This window comes from Sorex araneus, chromosome 6, assembly GCF_027595985.1.
Source record: "Sorex araneus isolate mSorAra2 chromosome 6, mSorAra2.pri, whole genome shotgun sequence".
In the NCBI taxonomy this organism is placed as follows: domain Eukaryota; kingdom Metazoa; phylum Chordata; class Mammalia; order Eulipotyphla; family Soricidae; genus Sorex; species Sorex araneus.
This window is the reverse complement of record NC_073307.1, coordinates 62,496,941-62,504,356: the sequence shown is the minus strand read 5'-3', so window position 1 is coordinate 62,504,356 and position 7,416 is coordinate 62,496,941. Positions and strand designations below refer to the sequence as shown.

At 42.9% G+C, this 7,416-nt stretch overlaps 1 long non-coding RNA gene across 3 annotated transcripts; it reads right to left on the bottom strand.

Annotated features, from left to right (window-relative positions):
* Positions 1-392: 392 nt before the first annotated feature.
* LOC129405642 (uncharacterized) lies at positions 393-6,356 on the bottom strand. 3 transcript variants are annotated; one of them, XR_008630715.1, is made up of 4 exons: positions 6,272-6,356; positions 4,979-5,055; positions 1,840-4,029; positions 393-1,804 (listed from the first exon to the last, which is right to left on the bottom strand). It is a non-coding gene; the product is annotated as an uncharacterized LOC129405642 (long non-coding RNA). The 3 variants fall into 3 exon arrangements; XR_008630716.1 differs by having other exon boundaries at positions 1,840-4,016; XR_008630714.1 differs by having other exon boundaries at positions 394-1,804; positions 4,987-5,055.
* Between the last annotated feature and the right edge of the window lie 1,060 nt (positions 6,357-7,416).

The following is a 7,416-nucleotide window of genomic DNA, read 5'->3' as shown; positions in this document are numbered from 1 at the left end:
CTTGACTTTACATCATATCACAATATTTTTACTCGTATGACAGTGATGTTACTGACATCAGTCACATTTATCACCGCTTTTAAGTTTTAAGTATCTTAAACTTGCCACTTAGATCACCTCTGCTAACAGCCTTCCATTCTAAATGAGAATCTGGTAACTCTCCCCAGTGATCATTCAGCTACCAAAGGTAGCTGACAGCTCTCAGGTGCTGACAGCTCTTTCTCAGCATTCCATATTTCTCAGTGATCATCAGAGGCCATTCCATAATGATCATCTCCTGTGCACAGTGCAAAAAAGTTTCAAGCAGCTATCATTAAAAAAACAAGTAACTATTCCCAAGTTTTAATTCAATGATCTTGCTGTTCAATGAATTAATTTTAAAAGCACACATTACTATGTGACAAGTTTGGATTCTTTTAATTTCCATAACTGTATTTCAATGTAACTGGCATTATTTGTAGATATGCATTTTAAGCACCAAAAATTCTTATTCTGATAAGGGATTAGAAGCATAAAAAAATCATAAAAAACCACGATCCAAGGAGCTAGAAAGCAAAACACCCTGCTTGGCTTATTGATCCAATGAGAGAATTAGCAACACTTTATTGAGTACCTATTGTATTAATCTGAGCAAGCTGAACTGACTGTTTTTAACCAACCAAAATGATGATTTCACACCGTCCAATCTGATGACAGGCCCAACATATAAGCCCACTAATAATGAATGAAAATATAGCTGCACTGTAAAGGTCACTGCCTGGAGGAGAAGTTAGGACGGATTAAGTGGTAAGAGGAGGCCAGCACACAGAAAGAAGATGTCAGAAGACAAAGTGACCAGAGGGGATTACCCACTTAATTATCCCAAATACAAATGACCCAAATAAACTGCAAGTCTTATTGTTTTCTATGACCTAACAGTGATCAGAACCCTTTCCCCAAAACATTATTAATACGTCATTTCTCCCCCAAATTCCTTTAACATAATCTGCTACTTTATACTAATAAGCCAACTTTAAAATAAAGATTAAAGCCAGAAATACCGACTTATATTTATATGCCACATCCATGTGCCTAATGTTCAAATGGCACTTTATAACTTCACTGTAGAACTGTCATCCTGTTGTTCATCAATTTGCTCGAGTGGGTGCCAGTAACGTCTCCATTTGTCCCTGGCACATGCCAGTGTAGGCTGATGGCGTATTGGGGGATCTCTCAGGGTCAGCTGAATGAGGACCGTCATTGTTAATATTTTTGGCACATCAAGTATGCCACGGGTAGCTTGCCAGGCTCTCACTTTATAACTTACAAAATAATTTCACAGCAATGACTCTACTTGATCCGATTCACATCCTTGCATAATTTGTGAGGGATATCCCCATTCTCCAGATTATACAACATACACCACCCAAAACAACTCAGAACCCCAGAACTAAAATTTAAAAAATGGAGGAAAAAGGGAAACATATAGCTTCTCTCCAGTATTGTTCCTATGACTACAAAGGTGTTGCGTGAACGTTCTGCAATCGGAGGCGCTGAGATAGGAACGCGGAAGAAATATTCACTGATTGGAGGACTAAGGCTCGCTCTGGCTCTTAGCAAAGGCAGAGGGCCTCGTGGACCTCCTTTTATTAATCATGGTACCTCTAAAGGGCGCAATATAGTGACGTCACCAAAGGCATCAAAAAATGTTACAGGGAGAACATTGAGACAATGGAACATATTGTTTCCTTGTATGGGTAGGCCTATAGCCTCGGGAAAAGAATACATAACTGAGAAGGGAAAGATACAAAACCGAAACTGAAACCTACAGGCACCTGGATACAAAACCGAAACTGAAACCTTCTTCAGGCACCTGGATTTACATCCCAAAGACTAGGCTGTGCTTGCCACTTCAAATACAAACTGGGCAGGCACCTGAAATCTGCATCCCAAAGACAAAGCTGGGCCTGCACCTGAAATCTACAATTTACAATATCAAAGGTCAGGCCTGGCTAACACCATCTGCATGTCAAAGACCAGCCAGGCTTCTGTGAGAGAAGGAAAAACTGCTCTTTTCAGTATTCTGAAATTATTTTTCTGAAGGCAGCTTGAAGGGGGAAAATGTTCAGCTTCATCCAAACCAGTCAGGACACACGAGAAGTCTCGCCCATTTTCATGGGTCCCTATGTTCCTGTCCGTAGTACGGTACAGTATACATGGGCTCACCCTGATAGCTCAGTCCAGCCCCAACACAAAGGCATGAGAAATAATACGCTTTCCACATTTCTCACATTCAATTTCTCTCTAGTATGAAATCGCTGGTGCTGATGAAGGCTGTCTCACAGTCCTTACATTAATATGGTTTCTCTCAAGTGTGAATTCTCCTATGAGTACACATAAGTGTTAAGGCTATCCTACTACTGTATTATGCCTTATGAATGTCAGGCCTTCCCAGACTCCTGACATACATAAGACTTCTCTGCACTGTACGTACCCATATGTGTTATAAGGGAAGATGATCAAATGAAGGACTTTCTATATGCCTTGCGTTTTCTAAGGTTTCTCGACAGTGTGCATTCTATTATGTCTAGTCAGCTCTGAGTATCTGAGAAAGATCTACCCACACTCCAGACATACTCCCAAATGAGTTCTCCTATGTACAGTGAGCACTGAGCATGAGCTAAAGGCCTTCCCACATTCCTGACACTACTAAGGCATCTCTCCAGTATGACTTCTCATATGCTGAGTAAAGATTGACTGCTGAGTGAAGACCCTTCCACAAACTTAAAAATTATGAGGCTTCTCTCCAGTGTGAATTCTCCTATGTACTGAAAGATAGGAGGACATGCTGAAGGCCTTCCAAAACTCCTGACATACATAAGGCTGGGATTTCTACTATGTACAGTAAGATACGTGGATCTGCTAAAGGTCTTCCCACACTCCTGACATACAAAGGGCTTCTCTCCAGTATGAGTATTCACATGCCTATTAAGGGCTCATAAATCACTGAAAGCCTTTCCACATGCCTTAAGTTTATGAAGTTTCTTGCCAGTATGAATTCTCCTATGTATACTAAGAACTGAGGATCTGCTAAAGTTCTTCCCCCACTCCTGACATATATAAGACTTCTCTCCAGAATGAGTATTCATGTGCCCTTTAAGGGCTGCCCATCAAGTGAAGGCCTTTCCATATGTCTTACAAAATCACTGTTTCTCTCCAGTGTGATTATCCTTGTGCACAGAATGGCTTCAGTGATAAGCAAAGACCTTTCCACAGTCCTGACGTGAATAAGGTTTCTCTCCAGAATGACTCTTTCTGTGATGAAAGAGATCAGAGGAGCAAGTTTAGGCCTTCCCACAGTCCTGCCATGAGTAAGTTTTCATTCCTGTATGAATTTCCCTGAGGCCATCAAGTTGTGAGGACAAGGTAAAGGCCTCTCCACATTGCTCACATGCATGAGGTTTCTCAGCAGTGTGAATTCTCTGATGTATAATACGTTTTGAGGGGGAAGTGAAAGCGTTCCCACAGTCTGTAAACATAAACAGTTTCACTCCAGTTTGGAATCTTTGCACTGACACACTGCGATGATACCTGCCTCAAAGTTTGTTCTCCCTGGTAACGATCCTGGGGATTCTGTCTACTGTAGGTTTCTAAAGGAACATTATTCTTGGACAGGGTCAGTACATGGTGACTTTCCTTATGCCAATGTCGGAATGTGGGACTCACTATAAACAGTGCTCCTCTCCCACATTCCTGGGGCTGCTGCCTTGAGGTGTTTGTGTACAGAAACTGAGGAGAACAGACTGTGAGGAACTTTTCCCAGGTGAGAGGTTCTTCACAGTGAGGTCGCTCTCTCCACACTGATATCCCTCAGAAGACATTAGCCTTTCTCAGCATCCCCATGGAGCAGAGGGCGGGATTGCTGACTTGGAGATATTGTCACAGAGTGCAGGATCAGAGACATTCCACTGGGGTTGGCTGCTTCCTTGTACAATGCACAGGAGGATTCCAATTACTGCTCCATTCCTTTATAGTCTCTGTGAAAAGAAACTGCGGCCAACATTTCCACCACTAGGAATGCAATTTATGACAGGTGGATGGATGTTCTATGGGATGACCCAATGTTTCCACATAATGAAGGCTGCACAATCATTAAATTGTTCAAATATTCTCAACTCGATAAACATATACATAAAATGGACATAGGACTGTCTGCAGAATGCCAAAGAAGTAGTTTCCAACAAAATAAAATACACCCGAGTCTGGGTTTGTTTGTAGCACAGTGTGGAGCCCCTATCCATGTGTTAAGGCATGGCTACAATCCTACACAGCAAGATGGACCATGGGGGCCACTGAAAACATTTCACAACAAACAAATCCTCTCTAGGATCGAGGTTTTTTATTCTTTTTTGGTTTGTAGTTTGTATTTATTTTGAGAATGACCACACCAAGAAGTGACAAGGATCACTGACGGTCTGCCCCAATACTCTATCACTCGTGGCAACAAACCAATTCTTTTAAGCAATTAACTCTTGTGCCTACTTTCAATCCAGTGAAAAATCACAGTATTTCTTCTAAATACTAGTAGGAATTCGGTTAAGAATGCTAGAACAGCATTAAGAATGCTAGGACAGGTTATGAATGCTAGAAGAGTGGGGAGGGCATTCCCACTGCATTTGGTGGACCCAGTTTGAATTCTGGCATCCCAGATGGTGCTCTAAGCACTTCCCAGAGATATTCCTGAGAGCTGAGCCTGAAGTAACTAGTCAGCATCACCGTGAGAGAATGAAAAAGCAAGAAATATGAATAATAATAACCAAAATTATATCCTTCGATTTTAAAAGGACTGATTTTAGCATCCACTAAGACTCTGGACCCTCTACTCAAACATTAGGCTACAAAGTTCCACCCTGCAGTGGCCAGACCTCCACTTTCAAGTCACATTCTTCTTCCAAGGAACTATCCTGCCAACATATTATATTCAATATGCAAATCATACCGACTCACTCGTTTTTGGTGACTCAATTGCCAAATCAAATTGTTGCAGTGAAATCCCCTGAAGCTGTGATTTCCTTTCTGAAATCAAACATAAAACACAATGGAAGGGTTAGTAATATTGGGACTGGAGTGATAGCACTGTGGATAGGGCATTTTCCTTGCACAAGACCAACCCAGGTTCGATTCTCAGAATCCCATATAGTTCCCCAAGCACTGCCAGTGGTAATTCCTGAGTGAATGATCCAGGAGTAACCCCTGAGCATTGCTTGGTGTTATCCAACAAAAATTAAAAAAAAGAATCAGTAATGGAAAGTATTTGAATGACGTCCATTGTGGGGAATGCTAGGAGCAGCTTGCAAATCCACAAAGGAGCCTTTTCAGTTTTGCTTTTTATCCAGACCTGGTGATACCTGGGAACATATGAGATGTCAAGTTTTCACCTGTGTCTGCCATGTGCAATGCAACTACCCTTCCTGAGGTATCAGCTCTCTATCTCAAATCAGTATTTTATCGTAGGCTCATACATTCATTATGTAAACAGAAAAGCAAAAGACACTTCTTTTTTACTTCTTATTTTTTTGCTTTTTGGGTCACACCTGGCGATTCACAGGGGTTACTCCAGGCTCTGCACTTAGGAACTGCTCCTGGCGGTGCACAGCGGATCATATGGGATGCTGGGAATTGGACCCGGGTTGGCCACATGCAAGGCAAGCACCCTAACTGCTGTATTATTGCTCCAGCCCCACAAAAGTTGTGTCTTAGTGGATTAGATAGAACAGCAGGGAAGGCACTTCCATCACATGAAGCTGACAGGGTTTGATCCCTGAATACCACCAAAAGTAACCTCTGAAAACTGCCAGGAATAAACACTGAAAATTCTGAGCCCTACAGCCAAAAATAAATTTAATATACTGCCAAAACATTCTAATGATCTGAGGGCAAAAATAAGCATGACACAGAGAGAAGAGTGGTAAACAGATTCCCCTGAAAGGGTATACCACCAGTGCAGGCTGTACAAGAAACCACTGAAGCACAAACAGGGGGCCAATGGCTGTGAATCCCATGAATATTGTACATTACCTGACAGATAAGGAAAAATGACAACAAAGCCAAGAAAGGAAAGCACAGGATCATTCTATGACAAGCAGTTCGTGAAATAAAGGGCATCGTGAGCGTGAACAGACACCTGTATCCAAGAGCCCGAGGCCTCCATGGTCAGCAGCGTGACTCACATGAACTCAGGCATCCACACACTTCGCAGGGCCCGAGCCACAAAGGGTCCTCAGACACTCACCTGCACACATGCCTCTTCTACCCCACCTTAGGGCTCCTCCTTCAAGCCAGGAGATCACCGCAGGCTTCACCCCAGAAATCCCTGTCCCAATAGAGAAATGATATTGGTGACAAGCCAACACCATATGTCTCAAACAAAATTAAGCTAATTCCTAAAAGAGCTTGAACAGAAACTCTGATATCCCCAAATTGGTAGTTATCAGTCACAGAAGTCCCAAGTTTTAAATTCAGTCTGAAATTGTTATGCTGAAGCCCCCCAAAAAGCACAGGAAGTGACTCCAAGCACTGAAATACAACAGAAACTAATGGCATGAGTCCCTAAAAAGAAAGTGAACTTATGCTCAGAGCGATAGTCCAGCAGGGCAGGCACCTGATGACGCACAGAGATAGGTTTGATCCCTAGCAACCATAAGGGCCAGGAGCAATGCCACAAGAAATTCCTGAATATACAGCCAGAGTTATCCCTGAGCACTGCTGGGTATAGTCCCCTAAAATAATCAAAACTGAAAAAAATAACAAATGAAGTTGCAGGTCAGGTACAATAGAATACGTGCCATATAGGTGCTGAGCCGGTTTAGTCCACAGCACCCCCATGGGCCCCTGTGGTCGTACAAGAAGTAGATTCATTTAGCAATGGAACGAACTATTCACAGAAAGCTGAGGGATAGTACATCACGTGGGGGCCTTTCCCATGCTCTTGACTGATCTGGGTAGATCCCCTGAATCCCAGCAGCAAGCCTGATAATTGCCAAGTGTGGCCAAATAACAAAAACAGAAAAAGAGAAATGAACATATGAAAGTCATCAGCATTGCTGTCAATAATCCTGAGCCATCAGAACAACTGTCCCTGGGGAACACAAAGCGCAGCCCTGCTCCCAGGCTGCTCTCACCGAAGGCCCGCAGCTGATGGTAGGTCTCCAGTGGCCCTGAGCACATACGCTGTGGGATAACAACAAATACAATAGAAAACAAAGCGGCAGATGGAGTTACACTACAGAGGGTCTGGGGACAGTGGGCAGGACTGTCAATCCCCACTGTCCCATCTGGTCCGGCAAGCACTGCCAGCTGCAACATTGAGTGCAGAGCCAGAAGTAACCAAAGAGAATCACTCGTTGTGACCCTCCCCTCACCTCACAAAACAAAAGT